Source organism: Patagioenas fasciata, chromosome Z (genome assembly GCF_037038585.1).
Source record: "Patagioenas fasciata isolate bPatFas1 chromosome Z, bPatFas1.hap1, whole genome shotgun sequence".
NCBI lineage: Eukaryota > Metazoa > Chordata > Aves > Columbiformes > Columbidae > Patagioenas > Patagioenas fasciata.
In genome coordinates, this window is record NC_092560.1 from 40,094,667 (window position 1) to 40,118,867 (window position 24,201).

Here is a 24,201-nt window from a genome sequence, read left to right on the forward strand (position 1 = left end):
CTAGAGAAAGCAGTTCTGGGTCTCTGTGTTGTCCCAAAAACAGGGTTCTTTAAGTTCAAACTGTACAGCACGGGCGCTTTTTTTTTTTTTTTTTTCATTCCTGCTATTATGCACTTTATATGCAATTACAATGAATTGAACAATAGTCATTCCTCATCTACTTTTTGCAATTTCTTACAGATGTCAATAAACAGCGTATTAAACATCAATCTATTATTTCCATTTTCTGGATCCAAATCAGTCCATATTCTAGTAGCTTTTAAATACAACCTCTCCCAATTTCACATTCATGACAACACTTAGTTTTCTTTTCTGTGTCTCCAGCTAGTGCATAAATTCCATGCGAACCAGAGTTTAACAACTCACATTCCTTTCTGATCTCAAAATTATTGTGTAACAATAAGAACAAATTAACATACAGTACTGTACTTCATCCCATTTTTCCAAACTTCTGCAGAAAAAACATTAATTGCAATATAGTACTGTAACTTAAGAGTCCCATACTCAGGCCATTTTCATCGTTATCCAATTTATACAAAGACGACAATTGAGTATGATACCGTTTCAAACCTTCTTTTATCAGAGGAGAATCCCCTCACAAACTCACTCCGATATGTCAGGATGAATCCTAAGGGGGAACACGATGGTATTTCAGTAGAGGAACCAGTTCCCATTCCCCAAAGGCATTTCTTTTGGTACCAAATACAAATATGCAAACAAATACCAAGCCTGCATACACTCAGCTCCAGTTCATACACTCCTTCATGTCTGTATGTAGCAGGTCTCTTTGAATGTGGTCTTCAATGGAGCTGACTTACATGGAGACTTATTGCAAATACCAAGTGCATGCAACCAAATTCAAATACGCAAACCAAATACTGAGCTCAGATATGCAAACCAAATACCAAGTTCAAATATGGCCAAATACTAAGTTCGAATATGCAAACCGATCACAATTACAGTTATTCAAGACAATATCTTGATTTCAGCATTGGTCTTTTAAGCCACTTACTGCTCAGCCAGGAAGAAAAACTGCTGGAGTCCTCAGTCAACAAGTTGGTGCTAGCTGGAGTCCAGTTGGCTCTGCTCCTGGCTCGTCAGTAAGCTGGACTGGGCAAGGCTCTTATTAGTGTCCCATCCGGCTTTCCACAACTGTTGTCCCAAAACCAGAGTTCTTTACCTGGTGTGCATACAAATGAGCCAAATTAGCATATAGAGATGAGATGCATATTTACAGAGTTGCGCAAGTCGGGATGCTGGAGTAAAACCAGCATACCAGAAAGAAAAGTAGAAGGCATTATATAGAAAATCTTATCACTATGTTCATACCCTAGAGTGCCAACTGGTTGCACATTTGCATATTGCATTACATAATCCTTTTCGTGCATAGCGAGCAACATTCAGCTAAAGGGCACTTTATCCAACAGTCTTGAGATATGTGTTAAAGCAAGACTTAACTGTGTGGGCTTCAAAGTATCTAAAGCTGCAAGGTCAGTAGTGTCTGCACTTTGTGATTAGGTATTTTGCAAGTCCCTCTTACCTTTGTTATATGAACAAACTGACCTAAAACTGAAAGGATTTATATATCTTTAGGTTAGCAATTGCAGAGAGGATTCATTCCATTAAGTGATGACATCATCTGGAACAGCAGTCTGAGAGCTGAAAATGTCACAGGGAGCTGTTTTTTTAACTAAACTGCCTGGCCTGAGATCTGGAAAAATGCTCCATTCACCCCTCCACTCCAAAGGCAGTAGGACAAATGGCACCATCTGGCAGGCACTGAGTGTGCAGACTCTGTTTGTTACTGGTTAAACACTGACCATCAGAGCTATATAGTGTGTAGCATTTCATTCATGGAAAGGTAGTAAAAAGCAGTTGCAAACTCCTGCACAGTCATGCGATTAACCCTGCTTTTTCTAGCTGCATTGTCCTCAGCATAGTTCTAACATTTTCCATGTGCCTAATAAACACTGTATCTTTGGTGTACATATATAAAGATACAGCTTTTTATTAATATATTTGAATTTATTTGTTAAAATCTTGCTCACAAACTGTAAATGTAACTGTAATAATGTTATCATAAATGATTCTGTAGTCTGATTTTATGCTGCACAGTGAATGATGGAAAATGTACAGCACAGAACAATGTCTCACTGATCTGTGACTCCTAGACAAAGAACTGGTTGTTTCTTCTTACCATACTTCTTTGTCTCAAATGCTTGAGTGAGTCATACTATGTTTCTTCCCCATTTTAGCTTTTTGGTGGTTTGTTTAAGGGCCACAGTTCATGCAGTCTTTTCTGTAAACTGTTGCTTGGAAGCCTTGATATCCTGGGCAATGTATCAAACCAGATGTTTTGGCAGCTGTATTAGTCCTGTGAACAGTTCTGTGTGTCAGTAAACCTGTGGACATGGGCTTGACATCAACAGGAAGACTCATTGTGAAATTGCAGCATGCAGTTGAGGGACCTGGGTCTATATTTATGCTAGGTGGAAGTGATTTTAAAATATTTTAAGATCTTCCAAAGATAGGAGGCTTAGCGTCAGGGGAATTCAGGCTTATACTTGGCTCTTAATAAGATTAATTTATCAGTCAACAAGTGGATTTGAACTACAACACAGGGATTACATTTCACCAGGTTCTAGATGAAGAAAACATCAACAGAAAAAAGCAACAGTCTGAGACATGTACTGCACTGTGGACTGGGAGAGGATGAGCTGCAAAGCACTTTTTAGGGACATAAAGTCTCTGTAAAATACAGTGCACTATACTATCTTGCTTTTAGGTCACCTAGTCATCAATCCTGTACTTGTCTAGAGCAGCACTCTAATTTTTTTTTCTTCCTCAAAGTCATTACAGCACTTAATCAAACTTCAATAAGGATTTTGATTAGATTTCAAGCCCCGCTTTGAAAAGTGATTGATTTTGTTGATGTCCACTGTGCTTACTCTCTAGGAAAAACAGTTTGCGGCTACACTATATGGATTTTCAGGGTAAAATTCTAGCAAAAAAACCAACAGCATAGTTATACCAAGCAGGTGAGCTATTGGGCAAGGATATTCACGATGCTTGGTCAATATGATTTTTTTTTTCACTCATTCAGATATCACCCATCCCATTTTCATGGTCAGAAAGTGGACCTGTGTGACTAAGTTTTGAAATTACTGTAGCCATGCAATCCTTGGAGATTCCCAAAAGCATTTCAAAATGTTTTTAGGACTTCCTTGTCATTATTAAGGATGGACTCCTTTGAATGACAAAGCCTTGTTCAAAAAGAAAGAGATAGTCTATCTAGGTGGACACACTAAAGTGCAAGAAAAAGGAAGGTGTCTAAACCCTGTAACAATGTAGAAATCTCCCTCTGGGAGTGCGGCAGTACTGGAGTAGGGGCTGAGAGCGTATGTACTATCCTCAGTCTTGGAGATACGCAAAACTTCACTGAACAAGACCTGGGGCAAGCTGACTGAGCCTGGAAATCCTGTTTTGAGGAGTACTTGGCCTCAATGTCCTCCAGAGGGCCATTCCGAAGAGTATCATATTCTAATTCTTTTATCTATGGTAAATTCAGTGGCAAAGTCCAGTGTACGTATAGCCTGACACATAGTCTAGCACCTAAGCCGCAGAAAATATCCTCCCTCTTTGGAAGTAAGCTGTCTTCTCCAAAAGCACCAGATGAATGTTGTCTTCTGGTAGTCTGCAGTGAATGAAAGAAGAATGTGATGGAATTTTTTGCATCAAATTATAATTCAATTAATTTTTTTTAAAGGTCTGCTGTAGACACAGAGTAGCTAGAACTCTAGGGAACAGGGGCTGGAAGGTGAGCTGACAGTCTTAAAGAGGCAAAGAAATCTTGCTCCCCTTAAGGCTGAGACTGGCTGAACTCTCTCAAGGGCAGAAGGACGAAACTTCCACAGATGTCCTGGAGATCAGAGCTAGAGGCGTCTCACTCTGACAGCATTGTTCCTGTTCTGTAGGTAAATTGAACAGTTCAGGTCCTGGGGCTGTCAATCTAACTAAGTTTGTACCAGCTTTTAGAAAGGAAGCGGATATTCTCCAAGAGCTAAATGCCATTGACTCTGATGTGACATTGTGATAAAGTCCTGGACTCTTTCAGTGGGAAAAAAGTATTGCTGCATTACTGTAATGACTTGTGATATCACATCCATTGCTCTCTTATTGTGTGTTTTTACACCCTGGGATCCCATTTCATTTTGATGGGCATCAGATTTTTTTCTTCTGAATGTTTTTTTTAACCTTCCTTTTTTTTTTTTTTTGTAGTGATTGGAATCTAAACTGAGAGCTTATTATAAACTCCTATTGTGCATACTGAGCTCCTATCACCTGAGGCAGGGTTTATAGGAAAAGGTAATAGCAGATATTCTTTTATACTAACTGACACAGATGTGAAAAACAGACTAATTTTCTGACATACTGTTCACATCTGAAAGACAGGCAAGAAATTTAAAGCTCTCATACTGCATTCTGGGTTTCTTGACCATTGTATTTCTGTTCTTAAAATTTCTTTCCAGAATCCACTAAGGCTGTTTGGGTGGCTGCTACTCATTTTAGTGGGTTTGGGGATAAGTATCATATCAGCAAGATTAATTATTATAATTGGATTTCCAAAGTTTTCTGTTTTGTTTTGGGTTTTTTTGCAGTTGGGGTTTTGGTTTTGGTTGGTTTTTTTTGGTTTTTTGGGGTTTTTTTGTGTGTCTGTATGTGTGTGTGTAGTTCAATTTTTTTGTGGGGTTTTTGTGTGTTTTGTTTGTTTGTTTGTTTTTCTTGCTATATATAACATTACTAGCTTTTAAAATGGCCATTCATTAAAAAGCAAACTAGCTGACTCCCTGAGATAAGCCAAATAATTTCTGCAGTCTGCTAATGACCACCAGTTCTGCTAGCAGAGTTCACACGAAAAATTTAGAAAGCAAATCTATATCACTAAGAACACCGCTGCCAGCAGACTCTGTTATTACAGGAGTTAAACTCTTAGTCTTTCTGGGCTCTGACTTATATACTGTGATGCCATGATTTTGTTGGTATCGTAATGATCTGTATCACAATACAAATTGGACAGAAAGTCTTTCACAGGAGCATCCTGCCCACAATTTTAGCATTAGCAAGAAATAAGTTTGCAGTGCCTTCTATGGAAACATTTCACCTCAGCTTCCAATTTCAAATTATTGCTTTTCTCCAGTTAATGGGAGCTGCTACAGAATTGTCACTCTGGCATAAATTTTGGTGCCAAGACCTGCAAACAGTAGAAAACCAGCAGCTACTGGGAGAGAGGGTTGATGGCTCTCATCATGTGGAGCAATTTTTAAGGACAGCAGGATGGCTGGACACCACTTGTTTGCAGTGCACATAGGGTTTTGTGAATCTGGACAACTTTGGACTGAATTTGTGACAGGACAGGAGCATAACTTCACTGACATCCTTTTGAGGTGACGATGCATGTCAGTGATGGATTAGGGCCCCTGCGCTCCTTATTTACAATACTAAACAAACACAGCAAAAAGTCTGCTTTTCCAGGTGCAGGGGACAGGCAGAGGTGATGGCAGCAGTCAGACAAAAGCACATGCCAACACTCAGTGGGAGACTGGCAAATCAGAGGAGTCTCAGCAGCATCAGTACCACTGCAGGTTGAGTCCCAGCAAGAAGTTTGTGTCTATTGCTCGAGGTCGGGGGACAGATGAGGGGCATTCACGGGGTTCCAAAAGATTAGAACTTGATCTCTGAATGTTTCAAGGTATTAAAACTATGTTCAGGATGGTGGGATTTGTTTTCAGTGAGTGCCTCCAGGTGATGGATTTAAAAGATAAAAACATCTAGTAATTGTCTCTTTTGTTTTGTTTGTTTGTTTTGTTTTGTTTATATTATATCTTGTATTTCACAGATGTATTTCATACATATATTCTGGAACCTGTTTACATGGGGACACTTGGGCAGTAGGATCTGAATTAATTTTTGAATTCCATTTATTACACAGAATTTGATCCTGGTGTGGGCACTCTCAGAATTAAGCTAAGCTAAAATAAAGGGCTAAATTCAAGAGCAAGCTATGAAAGACAATAAAAATAGAAGGACAATTTGCCTTCATCTGAATTTTGTGAAAAGCTCAGGAAAGTAAAATGCTATAAACCATGTTCTCCGCTAGAGTAAGTAAGCATTATCCAGTGATTTAATTCAGGTGTTCAGTAGAGGAGAAACTGGTCCTTAGCAGACATTGAACCACACAGAGTGTGAGTGCTCCAGAATTGGCTGGGATTTAGTAAAAGGGTGCAAACTGCAGAGGTTTACAGACTCACCTGTTGTTTATATTGAGTTAAAGCAGCCTTTAGCTCTTCCTGCTTCATGCAGAAAAAAAAAAAATACTGTATTTTTGAAGTCAATACTTCTGTATCTGTTTCTTTTGTGAAACAGACAAACAAGAGGTGATAGAGAATATAAAACAGTGATCTAAACATGGAGGAATAAACACTCCTGTCTCAAAATATAAGAATTCAGAAATAGTGGTAGAAATTAGATATGACAGTTTCACAACATGTAATCAGACTGTGGAATCCACTGCCAGGGGAAGATTTTAGTTAAATTAAAAGAAGCATTAGCAACTTAAATGAATTACAAGAGTACCTAGACAGGTAATAATTAATTATGATGAAAGTTCTGGAAAGGATATTGGATGCTGTGCCTCAGGTATTATAATAGTCTCTATCAGGATGAGATAATCTAGCAGACATGCAACCTGTAGTAGGCAGAAAATTACCTGATAAATACCTGTGATTGATCACTATGAAACATAAGATTTAGAAGACCTTGGGTCATATCCGGGCTATCACTTGGTCTAACTTTCTTTTTTGAAATGCTCCATCCTTATTTTGTCTGCATTAAGACTTTCAAATGTCTAGCTGCTGATGAGTAATGTATTCTTGTCATATCGATTCACAGTGAGTCAGGAAACCTGACTTTAATGCAAGTTGCAGAAGAGCTAGGTGTGCTTGGAGCCTGAATATTGCCATAAATAACAGTGCTGAAGAAACAGGTGAGTAGGTTTAACTCTCAGCCTAACATCAACCTAGTCCGTGACCGAGATGTAGAGCTGGAACTGTTCAGCATTCTCTTAACAGCAATGTTCAAGTTTATTAGCAACATGCTGTGAAAAAAGCAAGCTGTTGGAACCAACAGGTAGGCTTGCTTAAAGGATCCTCAAGGTTGCAAATAAAGGATCCATGTCCAGGTCTGCTGGGGCACATTATACACTACTCTTTCTCCTTAGTGAAGAAATCAGTGGACATCAGGGAGTGGAACAGGAGAAAATGCTGCTATTTCTCCTTCTATGACTCGTAGGGGAAGAAATATGAAGAGATTTGTATAAGAAGGAGCAAGGCCCAGGAGTCATGGTGCAGGTGATTTCACATGTATCCTTCACATGGCAGCCCAGACAGTCCCTATTCACAAAATCCTTCGCTGTGAACAACAAAAGTGAGAATGAATGCAAGATGAAGTTAGTAGTCACATAAAGGAGTAAGATACGTGTCTTACAAACTAACAGGCTTGCCACACTGAGTGCCTCTGTAAAGATGTAATATCCACTAATTGCAAAGGAACTGAAAAGGGAGAAGGATGGCTCATGTGAAAGTACCAGAAGTTTGAACCATGTTTTGCTGCCTGTATTTCTGCCTAGGCCCTTGTATACTTCTGGCCAGCTCTAGAATCTCCAGTTCTATTGTCTTCGACAGTACCATGAACTGCTATTACAGATATTCAGTTCTTCTCTGGACTCAGTGTGCAGAAGGAATTTAACCCTCGAAGAGTTCCTTCCAGCAGGCAGGATAGAAAACTCGTATGCAGTAATTGCATGTCTGAATTCCTCAGCACTCTAACTTCCCTTTATCTGGAAGATACAAGGGAATCATTGCAATATAGTGAGTTAAGAAGTACATTTCAGATACCTCTTACTTATGTATTTTGTTTATGTTACTATTACAGCTCCTGCATGTAATAACCATTCTAATTCCACAGTAATTATGGTCAGATTAAGTACTTTACTGGTTAAACTGCGAAAGTTTAACTGGTTATACATTCTTTATGCAGTTAAATAATGACAATTTGTGTTGTGTCCTCTGCGTGATGTGCACATCTTGTGAGATCCCAATATGATCAGTAAGCATCTGGTGAAATCTCTACAGCAGTGCTTCTCCTGGGAGCACTACAGCAGGAATTTAAAATTGCTCTTAGTGTAGCTGATGAAGATATTTCGAAACTATGTTTCTTGTTCAGAATGGCCAATCCACATGCACCTTTAAAATGCAATGCTTTCACAACATCATTGTCCTGAATTATAAAATTAGCTTCTATTCTTTCTTTTCTTGTATAAGACAAACATAATTTCTCCACAGTAGACTTCAGCTGTGAAATAATTAAGCATTATAATTATGTCACTTCAGACCAAAGTATCTGCCACAACATTTAACAGTCTTGTAGAGGAAGAATTCAAGAAAGGAATATTTTTGCTTGCCTTGTAGTGTTTTCATATGAAGTTTGTACTTACACAAGGAAGTTGAACTTTGTAAGGTCAGAAGAAACCATAGTTTAGAAGCCCTTTCTGTTCTGGCTGCTGCAGCTCTCTTCCTGCTCTTGCACTAGGCAGACAGGCAGGCAGGGTCCACTTAAAGACAACTTGGATGTGACAATTTCCAAAGGATTAGACAATGAACAGAGGAGGAAGTATGTTTGGGAAAAGCCAGGAGAATGTTGTAGCTGGGATGACCAGCTAACTCCTCGCAAGCCAGCAGCTGATTTCCTGCTTAGATTCAGTATTGTCCTTACACAAGCTTACTCAGCTGAAAGGTGCAACAAATCTTTAATAATCATACCTGAATCCTTAACTGGGAAAAAACACAATGCCTCACAAAAATTGTGAGACGTATACTAATAGCATCTGGAAGTTGTCCAAATCCAAGTAACTGATAGTCAGGGTGCAGTAGGCAATGTAAGCATGGCAGAAAAGAAAGAAAGCTATTGAATTTAACAGTTAATAAAGAAGCAAGTTGCACTTGGTGAAATAAAATGGGACAATCTGTGCAACTTTTTACAGAGGCATGGACTGTAGCTCACAGAGGGAAACAGCTCTCCCTCCCTCTTCCCTGGCTCCCTTTATTCATGCACTATCAAGGGTTGTAGGCTGTTTGCTTCCTGTAGGAGTGAATTCTCTCTTGTATAAAGCTCAATTGTGCTGATAGGACACTTAGTGTGAACTGCACAGGGATTTTTGCTACTGGTGTAGATAAGATTTTGAGGGATAAAACGCTTCAGGAGCACACAGGCTGGTCAGATTAGAGTATCATTGAGGATCTTTTCCTATGTTATTCTTAACGTGCCACGCTTAAAGCAAGGAGAAGGTATTCTTCTGTAAGAACGCCTTTTACTTCTCTTGTTTGGCAATCTCTACACCAGCCCACATCTATTTATCACTGTCATCATGCTGACTAAGCCTACAGAAATGCAAAGGGAATTCTGTGCGTGCCACTGTCTGTAGCTGTCTTTGCATGCCATCCCATAGATGAAGCCAAGATCCCGATTTCCTCTCACTGTTATAAATCAGGACTAAGCCCATAGGACCTACAAGACCACAAATGGGACGGAAGTAACAAAATTAGAGGGGCTGACATAAATTCAGGAGGGAGAAACAAACGAAACAATTCCACTCACAGTTTCTTATGAAGCTGCTGAAATGACTTTGGCTACCCTCATATTTCCAATATGCAGAATTTTTTTGTGATTGTAAATGCATTACAGCCTTTGGGGTTTTTTCCCCATTGCTAAAGTGTTTACAAATGGCTTTTTACCACTATTTTCCAAGGCAAATGATAACACAAGGCTGTTGGAACAGCTATTAGAATGAGGAAAAAGGTTTAGGCTGCACTATCCACAAACTGAGTCAGTTATGATCTCTGGTCAGCCTTCCCATTTTCTAGTCTTCTCTGGGATAGCTATACTGCATGGCCAGCCCTGATTACAACCTGATGTTTGCAAGGATATCTTGTTGGTCCCTTCTGTCCCTGTTACAGGCATCATATCCTGCCATCCTGTTACCAGCATGAGGCAGCTTCCTTCCCTTGAAAATGCCTCTTGTTTAGAGTAAGTGGAGAAGTTTGACGGGTTTCTATCATGTTCTTAAGCTTATCGGTATGAGGTAAGGAGACAAGCCCCAAGACTTTTTCCATTCTCTTTCCGATGAATGCACAATGGTTTCCAGGGGAAATTTAGCCCGGATATTAGAAAGAAATTCTTTACAGAGAAAGTGATCAGACATTCGAATGGCCTACCCAGGGAGGTGGTGGACTCACTGTCCCTGGAGGTTTTGAAACTGAGATTGGACATGGCACTTAGTGCCATGATCTAGTAAGTGGACTGGAGTTGGACCAAGGGTTGGACTTGATGATCTCTGAGGTCTTTTCCAGCTCAGTCGATTCTGTGATTCTGTGTGATTCTGTGATTCTGGTTTGCTTGCAGAGAAATACCTCACTTCTCTTCTTGTTAATTCTGTTTCTATTGGGTTTCATTTCCCTCTCTGATACAGAAGGTTACCACCATCTTCATGCCCAGCAGGCATCAGTTTCCATCTGTTCTTAAATTCAGTGCACATAACTGTGCCCTCAGTTTCCATTCTTTGGAAACGCAGATGTGCCATGATTCAAATAGACTGCAAACGATGCTTGGTGACAAAGAGATCCCATTTGCTTGTACTAGTTGCAATTCGAGCTGTGAGGATTTTGTTACTGTCTAATGGCTAATCTTTGCAAGAGTTCAATGAATCTACCGGGCTTGTCGCTTTGGCCTAGCCATGATAGGCCTGTGGTTTTGATTTATGAAAGCTATGTATTCAAAACTGCACGGCCACAGGAACTGACAGCAAAATACACACTCTGTCACTCCTTCCTGCTGCAAATTTGACAAGTAAGGACATCCCTTTTTCAGCGTGTATGAGAAGAACAGTAGAGTCAGTTGTGTCCACCCTGCACTGCTTATGCACTGGAAAATCAGTCATTGGGCTCCTACATGTGGAAAACCTTCCTAAGTTCAGAGTTTAGAAAGGATTCTTCAGTTTTGTTTCTTTTGTACCAAATGAACTTCAATAAGCAAAGGCCAGCAAGTGATCTTCCCAAAGAAGTCAATTAATATCTCTTCTTATAGCAGAAAAGAGCAGGTCACAGTATACAAAGGGAAAATGGAAAGATGACCCTGATTCACTCTGGAGGCGTATGTCTGAAGCAGCTTTTTGATTGGGATGTTGTTGATATTATTAGCTGTTCATGTGCCTCCAAGGTGAGTTTTGTGCCCCTGACTCAAGAGAATGAAGGGAATAGGGTCTCACTTTCCATAGCCCCAAGGCCTGCCCTTATGCCAGACCTCACTGTGAAGTTCTGGGGACAAGCTGAAACAGCCCCATTGTCTACTCACTCTTACACCACTGAACATCAGGAGTGACTCTTTCCACAGCAGTCTGAGGCTGATGCTGAGAGAACCTGGACTTTAAGTAAAACGGAGCCCTGTATTCCTCTAGATAGTGCCTTCCCAGGTTTGAAGATGCTTGAGCAAGTGTGCAGGTGTCCTGCCAACACCTTGACTCTCAGACAGAGCCAGCACTGCTGCACACACTGCACATCCCCTTGCTCAAGTGGTGAAGGCACCCAAGGCTGCAGAGGAAGATACTTTTTGTTTCCTTTCCTGACTGTTCTGTTAAACCTTTGAATCCTGTATCAAGAATAGGCAAAATAGAAGCTGGCCGGCCATGTGTTTATAACAAATACATCTGTTTTTTTCAATACAGTAGTTCTAGATGGAGTTGGATTTTCAGCCTATGTTTATAATCACTGTTAGATTTTGTTTTTGTAAAGCCAGCATTTCTGTGAAAATGAACAGAAATGACAACCTGATAGAGGAAAGAAGGGAAAAATTGCTAAGCAATGTGGTAAAGGCAGTGGTACGTGGGACTTTATTTCCAGCATTTGAACATTAATGAAAACATAAAGCGTGGGAGACAGGGAAGATGCAAGGAGCAAGGACATTTGGTATAATAATTCTAGCTCTTAGGTGTCTTGAACTTCATATGTTTGGGTCAGAAGTTAGTGATTTCAGGGCATGTAGGGCTATGTTCGAACAGTTTTCATTATATTACTGGTAGCAGGCATACTCTGCCTGGTGAAAGCATTTGAATGCCGTGCTCACACAGTCCATCTGTCTTTCTTCACAGTTTGTAATGAATACACATGTGCTACATGAAGCAGCATGCACATGTGGTACTTGCCTCTTTAACAAGTAATTTTTGACTACTCCTAAATCATTGCAGGTATGGTATTCATTGTCTATGCTTTCTAGCTGGAAGCAAAAAGCAACTCTTTTCTTCTGCAAGATAAAGCTGTGAACCTTTTTAAAAGCAATTTTGACTTTGCAGAAGGCTCATTTAAGAGACATTTAGTTTCTAAAAGAACTTGAATAATGAAGTTTATTTAGCTAAATAACTTGGCTGAATTTGGTTAATTACAGCTGCTAATACAGTATCCAAGGTCAGCCTTGACAATCGTCATAGAATCATGGAATTGTAGAATAGTTTGGGTTGGAAAGGACCTTCAAAGGTCACCTAGTCCAACCACCCTGCAATGAGCAGGGACATCTTCAGCTAGATCAGGTTGCTCAGAACCCTGTCCAGACTGGCCTTCAATGTTTCCCAGGGTGGGGCATTTACCACCTCTCTGGGCAACCTGTTCCAGTACTTTACCACCCTCATTGTAAACAATTTCTTACTCATGTTTACCCTGAATCTCCCCTCCTTTAGTTTAAAACATTACCCTTTGTCTTGTCATAACACAGCCTGCTAAAAAGTCTGTCCCACTCTCTCTTATAGACCATTTTGGAGTACTGGAAGGCCTCAATAAGGTCTTCCTGGAGCCTTCTCCAGGCTGAACAACCCCAACTCTTTCAGCCTGTCTTCATAAAAGATGTGTTCCATCCCTCCCATCATCTTGGTGACCTCCTCCAACAGGTCCATGTCTTTCCTGTAATGAGGGCTCCGGAACTGGATGCAGAACTCCAGGTGTGTTCTCGCCAGAGCAGAGCAGAGGGACAGAATCACTTCCCTCAACCTGCTGGCCACACGCTTACTAATACAGCCCAAAGTACAATTGGCTTTCTGAACTGGAAGCGAACATTGCTGGCTCATGTCCACTCTTTCATCCACCAGCACCCCCAAGTCCTTCTCTGCAGGGCTACTCTCTATCCCTTCATCCCCCAGCCTGTACTGATATCAGGATTTGCCCCAATCAAGGTGCAGGGTCTTACAATTGGCCTTGTTGAACTTCATGAGGTTTGCATCGGCCCACTTCTCGAGCTTGCCCAGGTCCCTCTGGATGGCATCCTGTCCCTCAGGCATGTCAGCTGCGCCACTCAGCTTGTTGTCATCTGCAAGCTTGCTGAGGGTGCATTCAATCCCACTGTCTGCGTCACTGATGACGATGATAAACAGTGCTGGTCCCAGCATGAACCCCTGAGGGAAACCACTTGTCACCGTTGTCCATCCAGACATTGTGCCATTGACCATAACTCTCTGGGTGCAACCATCCAGCCAACTGCTCATCCACGGAACAGTCCACCCATCAAATGATAGAATCATAGAATAGTTTTGATTGGAAGAGGATCATCAACTCCAACCATAACCTATCTCTAGCACTAAACCATGTCCCTAAGATCCTCATCTAAACGCCTTTTAAACACCTTCAGGGATGGTGACTCCACCACTTCCTTGGGCAACCTTTTCCAATGCCTGACAACTCTTTCCATGAAGAATTTTTTCCTAATATACAATCTAAACCTCCTCTGGTGCAACTTAAAGCCAATTCCTCTTGTCCTATCACTTGTTACCTGGGGGAAGAGAACAACACCCTCCATGCTACAACTTCCTTCCAGGTAGTTGTAGACAGCAATCAGGTCTGCCCTCAATCTCCTTTTCCCAAGACTAAACAGCCCCAGTTCCCTCAACCACTCTTCATCAGACTTGTGCTCCAGACCCCTCACCAGCTTCATCGCCCTCGTCTGCACTCTCTCTAGTATTTCAATGTCATTCTTACGAAGAGGGGCCCAAAACTAAATGCAGGATACAAGGCGGGGCCTCACCAGTGCTGAGTACAATGGCATGATCACTTCTCTCATCCTGCTAGCCACACTATTCCTGATACAAGCCAGGATGCTCTTGGCCTTTTTAGCCACCTGGGCACACTGCTGGCTCATGTTCAGCCGGTTGTCGATCAACACCCCAAGATCCTTTTCTGCCAGGCAGCTTTTCAGCCACTCTTCCCCAAGCTTCTTCTCCAAGCCTGTAGCGCTACCTGGGACTGTATTGACCCAAGTGCGGGACCCAGCACTTGACTTTGTTGAACCTCATACAATTGGCCTCAGCCTAATGATCCATCTGATCCAGATCCCTCTGTATGACCTTCCTACCCTCCAGCAGATCAACACTCCCACCCTATTTGGTGTCACCTGCAAACTTACTATGTCGGCTTCTTCTGCGAGGGCAACTACAACCAAGTGAAGTAAACCACTTGAGCTTACCGAGCTTCCTCGCCCTGCCTGCTTGCACAAACTGCTGCACTAACTGCTTCACCCCTGTTCGTTGGCCCTGTTTGTTGCACTCCTTGTCACCTGCACTCCCTAAGAGGACATTTAAATCTCCCCTACTTGCTCCTGGTAACATCCCTGCCATGTCAGCCCCTCTCGTGAGATCAGCCACTCTCATGGCAATTCTCTTGGCAGGACCATGGCTCTTGTCTCCTCAATCTGTGCCCATCCTCAGCTCTTACCATAGCCACTGCTGTGCACGTTGGTTCATCGTGTTTTAATCTCCCGCTGTTGCTCTGTAGCTGCTGGTGTGCATGTCGCTCACCACTGACCATTCCTTTCCAATTTAGAGAGAAGGATGTTGTGGGTACTGTGTCAACGGCTTTACAGAATTCCAGATAGAGGACATCTGTAGCCCGCCCTTTTTCCACTGATGTAGTTACTCCACCATAGAAGGCCATTGGATTGGTCAGGCAGGACTTGCTCTTGGTGAAGCCATGCTGGCTGTCTCAAATCACCTCCCTGTCCTTTGTGTGTCTTAGCATAGTTTCTAGAAGGATCTGTTCCATGATCTTCTCAGGCACAAAGGTGAGACTGGCAGGTCGGTAGCTCCCAGGGTTCTCTTTTGTACCCCTTTTTAAAAATGGGTGCAATGTTTCCCTTTTTCCAGTCACCAGGACTTCACCTGTATGCCATGACTTCTCAAATATCATGGAGAGTGGCTTGGCAACTACATCAACCAGTTCCCTCAGAACTCCAGGATGTATCTCATCAAGCCCCATTGATTTATATTAGTTATTATTTATATTAGTTCAGGTTCCTAAAGTGGTCACAAACCTGGTTCTCATTTACAGCGGGAGGGACTTTGCTCCGCCAGTCTCTATCTTACAGTTCATCCCCTCAAGAAATGTGGGAGGATAAGGTTCCCATGAAGACAGAGGCAATGAAGTTGTTGAGTACCTCAGCCTTCTCCTTGTCTGTTGTTACCAATTTACCAGTCTTGCTCTTCAGGCAGGGTACACTTCCTTTGACCTCCCTTTTCTGTCTGACATACCTGTATGTCTTGTTATTCTTTGTATCTCTTGCCAAGTTCAGCTCCAGCTGTGCCTTGGCCTTCCTGACCCTATCTCTGCACAACCAGGCAGTGTCCTTATACTCTTCCCAGGATCCCTGTCCCTGCTCCCATTGCATGTGCATTTCCTTCTTGCTTTTTAGTCTGACCAGCAAGTCTCAACTCAGCCATGTTGGCCTTTTGCCTTTCTTACCTGTTTTCTTAAACCTGGGGACCAAGAGCTCTTGTGCTCTACGGAAAGCATCCTTAAAGATCTGCCAACTTTGTTCTACTCTCTTGTCCCTGAGGGCAATTAACCAGCGGTTCCTGTTGACTAACTCCCTGAAGAGCTGGAAGTTGGCTTTCCTAAAATTCAGGATCCTGACCTTACTCTTTGCCTGTCCCACATCCCTCAGGAATGTGAACTTCATGAGTGTGCAATCACTGTAAGTCCCTTTTAACTAAAATATATCCTCTCTCCTCTCCTCTCCTCTCCTCTCCTCTCCTCTCCTCTCCTCTCCTCTCCTCTCCTCTCCTCTCCTCTCCTCTCCTCTCCTCTCCTCTCCTCTCCTCTCCTCTCCTCTCCTCTCCTCTCCTCTCCTCTGAGGCTAGTGATATTTGGAGGGCTTATAGGAGTTCCAGGAAATTCCAGAGACACAGCGGTGCATAAAGTGTACAGTTCTGTCATGCAAAGTGGGTGTTTGCCTCTGGTCTGGTCTGGCAGGATGCAACAGCCTCAACTATGGTTTCATCCGATAACTGCTGAATCAAACCTCTAAGTATGGCTAATTTGCTCTGTCAAAAGTCAGTGACAGAAGCTTTTTACCTTCCAGTCTGTTCCACTTTGCGAGGGAGTTTTCATTTTGACTTCCTTAGACCTGCTGTGCACTTTAAAACTAGCTATTCCACTCTCTTTTCTTTCTCAGAACATCAGATTCCCATCCCTTGATTAATCTGGGGGTTTTTAGCCTTTTTACTATGTCTGAGGTTTTTTCTATTTTCATTTTGCTGTGCAAGCCTTTTTTTTTTTTTTTTTTTTTTTTTTTTGCCTAAGGCAATGTGCTGCAGGAATGAGAGAGCAGCTAAGCCAGATCAATAGCAACAGCCAGCAAAAGCCTGCACATTGCTACCATCAGCCATCCAGCAAAGTCTCCTGAACATCTGATTTAACATTAGTGCTCTTTTTCCTTTGTGACAAAGGAAACTCACCCAAGACCAGCATCTCAGGAATGCCACCCTACCTGTCTTCATTATCAGTATTTTGGTATAGTTGTCATACTGCTTTGAGGCAATTTCCAGTCATTAATAAGAATCAGTTGATTGTCTTTAGCTTCAATGGGGTAGAAGCTCATGCCTGTAAATGCCTTGTGTGATTACAAGTAAGCCTTTAACTTTATTGTTTATGTAGGTAATAAACTCCTGTGCCAGGAAGGAGTGCTGTAAATTGATAACATCATGGAGAAAAGAGAAAGGAGATTTTTTCACCCTAAAAAGAGTCAGCAGTCACCTTTGGTAAGGGTACCACTGGCAGTTTTTCTAGAAAACATATCAAAATCTTCATAGGATCCCCTTCTGATGGGGGCAAGCCATTGCAAGAGCAGGACTAGCCATCATTGAGAGGTGCTGCTTTCCCTCTGAAGACCTTCTCTTTTCTCTTCTCTTTTCTCCCACTGCTTTATCCGGAGTTAGACTGGTCTCCACCTGCATAACCCAGGAATTTGTGCAGCTCTATTTTCCACTTGTCTAAATTAAGCAGAAAATTTAAATATAATACTGCCTACACATATTCATAAGTACCTGTTTAGAAATACTCCTAGAATTATTTTTTTGTTGCCATAAAGCTTTGCATTCAGACTTGCAATTTAGGACTAGACAGGTCAACCCACAGGAAAATAGCTGAAATGTGTAAACAACTAAAAATAAACTACTGCTGTGTTGTCCAGGATACTTATCTCTTGCAGGGCATAATTGTACTTTAAATGAGGTTTCACACAGTGGAACTTAGGTATGAGTTGTGGCTGCCAGACACATCAGGGGAAAGATTTTTCAAAGCTCTACACACCGTTTTGTGCATTAATTGTTGTGTTGGAAGCTGCTTGACTGTGCTTTTGAAAGGCCCAGTTCCATCTGCTAAAGCCCTCACCTCTGTACGTTTCTGTGCGTATCACATACCGTATGACAAGAGTGGAGGAATCCAGCTGCAGAGAGACAGATTACAGAGACATAAGTTTATACTTAATTCTCTAAAGATAGGCTTGTGAGCCTAATTTTAGGTATCCAGGTTTGAATATTTTATTCAGATTTTGGCAGGAACGAATAAATTAATTTGCTAAACTCTGGACAATGAGAGCCTCTCCTCTCCTCTCCTCTCCTCTCCTCTCCTCTCCTCTCCTCTCCTCTCCTCTCCTCTCCTCTCCTCTCCTCTCCTCTCCTCTCCTCTCCTCTCCTCTCCTCTCCTCTCCTCTCCTCTCCTCTCCTCTCCTCTCCTCTCCTCTCCTCTCCTCTCCTCTCCTCTCCTCTCCTCTCCTCTCCTCTCCTCTCCTCTCCTCTCCTCTCCTCTCCTCTCCCTCTCCTCCCCTCCCCTCCCCTCCCCTCCCCTCCCCTCCCCTCCCCTCCCCTCCCCTCCCCTCCCCTCCCCTCCCCTCCCCTCCCCTCCCCTCCCCTCCCTCTCCTCTCCTCTCCCTCCCCTCCCCTCCCCTCCCCTCCCCTCCCTCTCCTCTCCTCTCCCTCCCCTCCCCTCCCCTCCCCTCCCCTCCCCTCCCCTCCACTCCCCTCTCCTCCCCTCCCCTCCCCTCCCCTCCCTCTCCTCTCCTCTCCTCTCCCCTCCCCTCCCCTCCCCTCCCCTCCCCTCCCCTCCCCTCCCCTCCCCTCCCTCTCCTCTCCTCTCCCTCCCCTCCCCTCCCCTCCCCTCCCCTCCACTCCCCTCTCCTCCCCTTCCCTTCCCTTCCCTTCCCTTCCCTTCCCTTCCCTTCCCTTCCCTTCCCTTCCCTTCCCTTCCCTTCCCTTCCCTTCCCTTCCCTTCCCTTCCCTTCCCTTCCCTTCCCTTCCCTTCCCTTCCCTTCCCTTCCCTTCCCTTCCCTTCCCTTCCCTTCCCTTCCCTTCCCTTCCCTTCCCTTCCCTTCCCTCCTCGCCTCTCCCTTCTCCTCTTTTCCCCTCCTCTCCCCTCTCTTTCCTGGAAGGGAAATGGTTTGAATATGAATTTGGTTTGAGTTTCCCCTCAGTGTTGTTTCCACTTGAACTCATTAGCATGTAGCTGTTTCCACAGTTTGCTGTTCCAAATGCTTTGCTTGCTGCCTTCCTCCACATGCTTATGCCAGTTATCTACCAGCTAAAATGGAGTTCAAATATCTTGTGGACTTTCTGCTGCAGCAAATTCTCTTTACTCTGTCAAATATCTCATGCCCTTTTGATTGATTAACCAGAGCTTAGCTAAGAGCTATTGTTCCATGGATTTATCCTGTTAATAACTTCCATTATTAGTTTGCAGATTGTGTGGGAAAGTGAGTTATTGCCACTATAATGATGCTGTGTCATCACTGGCTGTCATTAGTTTAAAAAGCTGCTGCCAGTGTGGTGGAAGTGCTAAAAGGTTTCATAAACCACAATCTATAAAATATTTATTAGGTACAACGTCATTTACAATTTTAACCCATCTTCTGTCATACAAAGACAGACCTCCAATAATCTGGGCTTTTTTGTAGTTCTCTCAGGCATCCTAAATGTTTCTGCTGCAACTGTTAGGAACAAATGCTGGTATTTTTACCTTGTAATCCATGAGGAAAACAAATGAAATTTAAAAGGCAGGGGCTTTGAAAGGCTTTTTTGTCATTTCAGAGGATCATTTTCTCTGGCCTTCAGATAATGTAGTTGCAATTTGTCATTATATATTGTGGTATGGTCATGAAAAAGACTAAAGAATCTTCTAATGGTTTAATTATCAATAATTGAAGGGATTCCTGCAGTACCAGTGGCTGTTCTCAGGTCTGTAAACCAATCTGTGGTCACAGAACAAGGAAACTTCAAAAATCCCTCCATTACCCAATGACAAAGATAAGCACACACATTTCCCACCCCCTAGAAAACACTAGAAGACACCAGTTTTGATCGAAAACCTAAAAGTATGGTCCTTCTTACACAGTAGTTACTGAGGCTAGCTCCCTGCTGATTATCGTCTCCTGGCTGGACTATCCAGTGTGTGAGAGTCTGAGATTGCTATGGGCTGTTAAATTTTGCAGTTTTAGTTGGGAGCATGGTTGTGACTTCTATTGTCAAATGTCCCACTGAGGTGTCTTGTTATTTAGATGAAAAGTCCCCTGAACTTCAAAGTCTGCAACGCAGACCTCTTAGCATTAGGCATGGTTGCACAGTTGGAACCATCTTGTGCTGATGTCTTACAGTTATTCCTGTGAAAATGAGCATCTGTTCAAGAACAAATTACCTACCACCAAAAAGACATTGCCCAGGTCTTCTTATCCTCATCCTAGTGTCAGCCTATCCTTTCAGCCTCACGCAAAGGGAGCCCAGAGCTTTTTGAAGGTTGTTTTCCCAGACATGTAGGGTCCAGCAAACATGCAATGAAGGTGCGATCTTACAACAAGGACATGTTACGACTGCATGCTAAATGGCCCTAATTCTATAGGTTAAGCATGGTGTATAATTCACCTTAATGGCAAGAGGTTGTTTAATAGCATTGGTGATTAACAACTGTTCTGAACTTGGTTGCTACATCATATGAGGTTTGATTTGTAAAAATGTGCTTATGAACGTGGTATTTTGTTATCCTGGACCTTGTACTTATTAGAAAGAGAAACAAGTTGTTATTCCATGTTGGATTCTCACAAGAGGAGAATATTTGCATCAAATCTTTGATTTTGAATTCAGTTTATTCATATCTATACCATGTTTTCACCTAAGCATTAAGAAGTGTGTGCATTTTGACACTTCATATATTTCTGTTAACAGGTGCTGCAAGATGTTTGGAGTATTGCAAAACTGTCTGCTAAGAGCAGTTCCCAAGAGCATGATCAGGTGATTGTTTGTGGTATGAATACAGTGCTGCCACTGTAATATGGTTGCTGTTCACTCACTTGCTGCTAGTTCATTATGAACTGCCAGTGTACTGGGAAACAGCCTCTTAAAGTGTGCTAATCAGACTGCTGGTGCTAGCCTTGTCATGCTCAGATGAACCACTCTTCTTGTGTTTGTTCACAAACTTAGATTTTGCACCCACAGGGAAGTATGTCACAAATTTTATGCTGTAGACTACGTAAAGCTAGAGAAAATTCCTGCCACAAGGGCACTGGAAAGTTTCAGCAACTCCCTTCCTGTCAACACCCAAATTTGTTGCTTTGAGAAGGCAATTCCCAGAAAGAAGGACATACTGAACAAAGAAAGGCTGAGAGAAGTCTGTTACAAAAATAAAAACTACCACAATGAAGATCAAAGTTCTAATGCAGCTAACTAGCCCATGCTCAGGAGAATGAATTACAATGATTACAATAGTTCTAAGATATTTGCAGTGCTTTGTTGTGGAAGTTGTCATAGGACCAACAGAAATGGATGTTGCACCCCATGCTCTCAGGTGGAAGAAATCCTCTGTGTTAATGAGTTGATTCTAATTGGCACAGGTACCCATATGTTGTTCACCAGAGACTATGACTCCTGCTGACTCCAGTGTCTCTGAAATCACAGGCTGGATGGTGCTGCTGGCAGTCCTCTGTGACAGGGAGCATGTGATCTGACAAGAGCTGCAAATGAGGAAGGGACCCTACAGGAAACCCAGTTCTCCCAAAAGTCTTTGAAGTGGTATATAGAGTCCACTGCAGGATTCTTTGCCAGAAAAGGAACCATTTGGAAATTTTGAGCATACATTTATTTCTGTGTGTATAGTATACCATATTGCACCTCTTTAGCAATTGTGTGCATGTTTATACTTAAGCATTTGTTTTTCACTTTTCAAAAAACATGAAGTTCACAAAAATACTATCAGAACAAGCCAGTTGCAGCATGCTTGCATACCAGAGAATCTGGGTGGGAATCAGTTTAGTGATTTGTAAATCTCATCCTGCCACACATAAGTATAGTGTCTTTTCCTGTACAAAGCACAACCATGTCTCTGAAACTGAAGAAAATATTTCCCACCTCCTGAGATTCAGCTGCCCAAACGTTCCTACTGATACTCTGGCAGAAATATTGTAAAGTCCTGCTATGTATCACACACATGCACAGATGTTTTGTGTTTGTGAGGGAGAGTGTATATATGCAAATACAGAGAGAGATTCCGTAACTGTGATCTGTGGTGAGACCCAGCGTGTGAATCCCAAATTCTTAAGCCAAGGTTATTCTTACAAGGCTACACTTAACATTATACAAAAATCTAACCTCTTTTCTTCATCCCTTTCCCTGTCCCCATTGGGGATGCAGTAGCATTCTCTAAAATGGATCTTTCAAGATCTACCTCTGACTCTAGTGGTTCTTATAAAAGCATCACTAGTTCAGGCATGCATAGCTAATGCATCATTATATGGTAGAAAACACTGCAGCCTGACATGAAGAAAGATATATTTGTAGACATAGTTCTTTATCTAAAAAAAAAAAAAAAGTATTAACATTGTACTATCATACCCACTTGGATGCTTGGATGTGTATTTGAATACATACATTTTGCTTTCTTTAGTCTAGTTTACCTTCCAGGTAAACACCCTGGAGGTGTTTAAAAGGCATTTAGATGAGGTTCTTAGGAACATGGCTTAGTGCTAGAGTTAGCTTAGGTTATGGTTGGACTGAAAGATCCTGAGGGTCTCTTCCAACTGAAATAACTCTATGATTCTAAGATATTCAGAAAAATATTAATATGTAGGGGACAGGACTATTACTGACTGTTTAAAATGGCACCTGGAGGACACAACAGGAAAGAATGACTCTAATTTTTTTTATCAATATATTTTCTTAAATTAGCTGATAGTGATAGAATACTAGGCTAGATGGATCTTTGGTGTGAGTGAGGACAGCTCATATTGCTTGCTTACAAATCACCTACTGTCAAATATCTATCCCTTGGGTAAGGTTTTTATCAGCTCACTTTTTAATTATATCTTCATTACTTAACAAAAGAAAAATGAAGCCAGAGCTATGTCTCACCCTTATAAACAGGAAAAGGGAAATCTATGGGATTTTAAGGTTGGCATCTGAAAATGGAGAGCACAAGTCTCCATATAAACATGCATTTGCCACAGACTTTCTTTTAGAGTAAAAACAAATCAACAGTCTGAAGATAAATAACTGGACGCCAGTCTGGTCATAGCAGGTGTCCAAATCAATCTTCCACTAGTACTGCTTGGAAGCATAAGCCCATTTTTAATTAGGCATTACTTTATTTCTTCAAAATGTCTAAAATGCAAGATATGTAATGCCTGAGTATTGCATTATCTTCCTATTATTCATATTAACTCATCCTTATCATTCACTGTTCTACATTTGACTGACAAAAGCAGTGTTTTCTATTCATGTTCAGCTTTCTGAAAGGCCACAGGGCAGGAATAAAGCAGATCTTAGAATCTTTTACTAAAAAGAGAAAAATGTATTTGCTTTTCTTCATCCTCATTAAAGTATTTTGGTTCTGCTTCTGCATTACATTGCATTTGATGTCATCATTTACAACAGCACCAAGTTTGGATTTAACCATCTTTTAAAGTGTTTGTTTGTTTGTTTCAATGGGTAAAAGCAGTGCAGATTAGTGGATGACTGGGCTCTTTCTGTTAACCTAGAAGCAGGCACATCAATTAGTTATTTCCCACTTTTTGTCATCCTGATGACTCCTTTGCCAGATGCCAACTGGGATTAAGTGAGAGTTAAGAGACACCTCTTGTACTCTGACTGCAAGATCCAGAGGTTATAAAATCATATCTCCAAAGCTGTTTCCAGGGAGCAGATAATCAGTTTTATCGATCATATACTCATATATTATCATTACAAATTAAAAGATACATGGGAGACTTTTGGTGGAATAACTAAAAGGATTTGCATGTTGTACTGAATTATTTTTTCAGTCAGCTCAGTGTATCCACAGTTTTGTAAACTGAAGAATAATTTAGTTTTACATGTATTATAAAGATTAACTTGTATTGACCGCAATTACACTAAGTATTATTTTGGGAATAATATAACTACCAAAATCATAACTGACTTTTTCTCTAGTCTGGGGCTCTAAGCAACCTTTCTAGTTGAAGAGGTCCCTGCGCCTTGCAGGCAGGTAGGGCTAGATGATCTTTGACGGTCTCTTCCAACCCAATTTATCCTATAATTCTATTATTTTTTTTTTAATCATGTCCTCTTTCTTTTCACATTGCTGAATTTTACTGCTGTGTTGCTTCCAAAAAAATGTATTTTCACATTTCTAGTGTGACATTTGATGTGCAATTTCTTCATTTCACACGTCAATTTTTAGAGCGCTTTAGAGGATAAAGATAAGCTTTACTGGAAATACAATAGAAACTGGTTTACCTATTTATTTTTTAGAGGGTGCAGCTGGGCAC

General features: G+C 41.7%; 1 protein-coding gene across 6 annotated transcripts in view; it reads left to right on the top strand.

Moving 5' to 3' along the window:
- Positions 1 to 24,201, top strand: part of NRG1 (neuregulin 1) — a 473,787-nt gene that overhangs the window by 180,970 nt on the left and 268,616 nt on the right. The window lies entirely within an intron of this gene.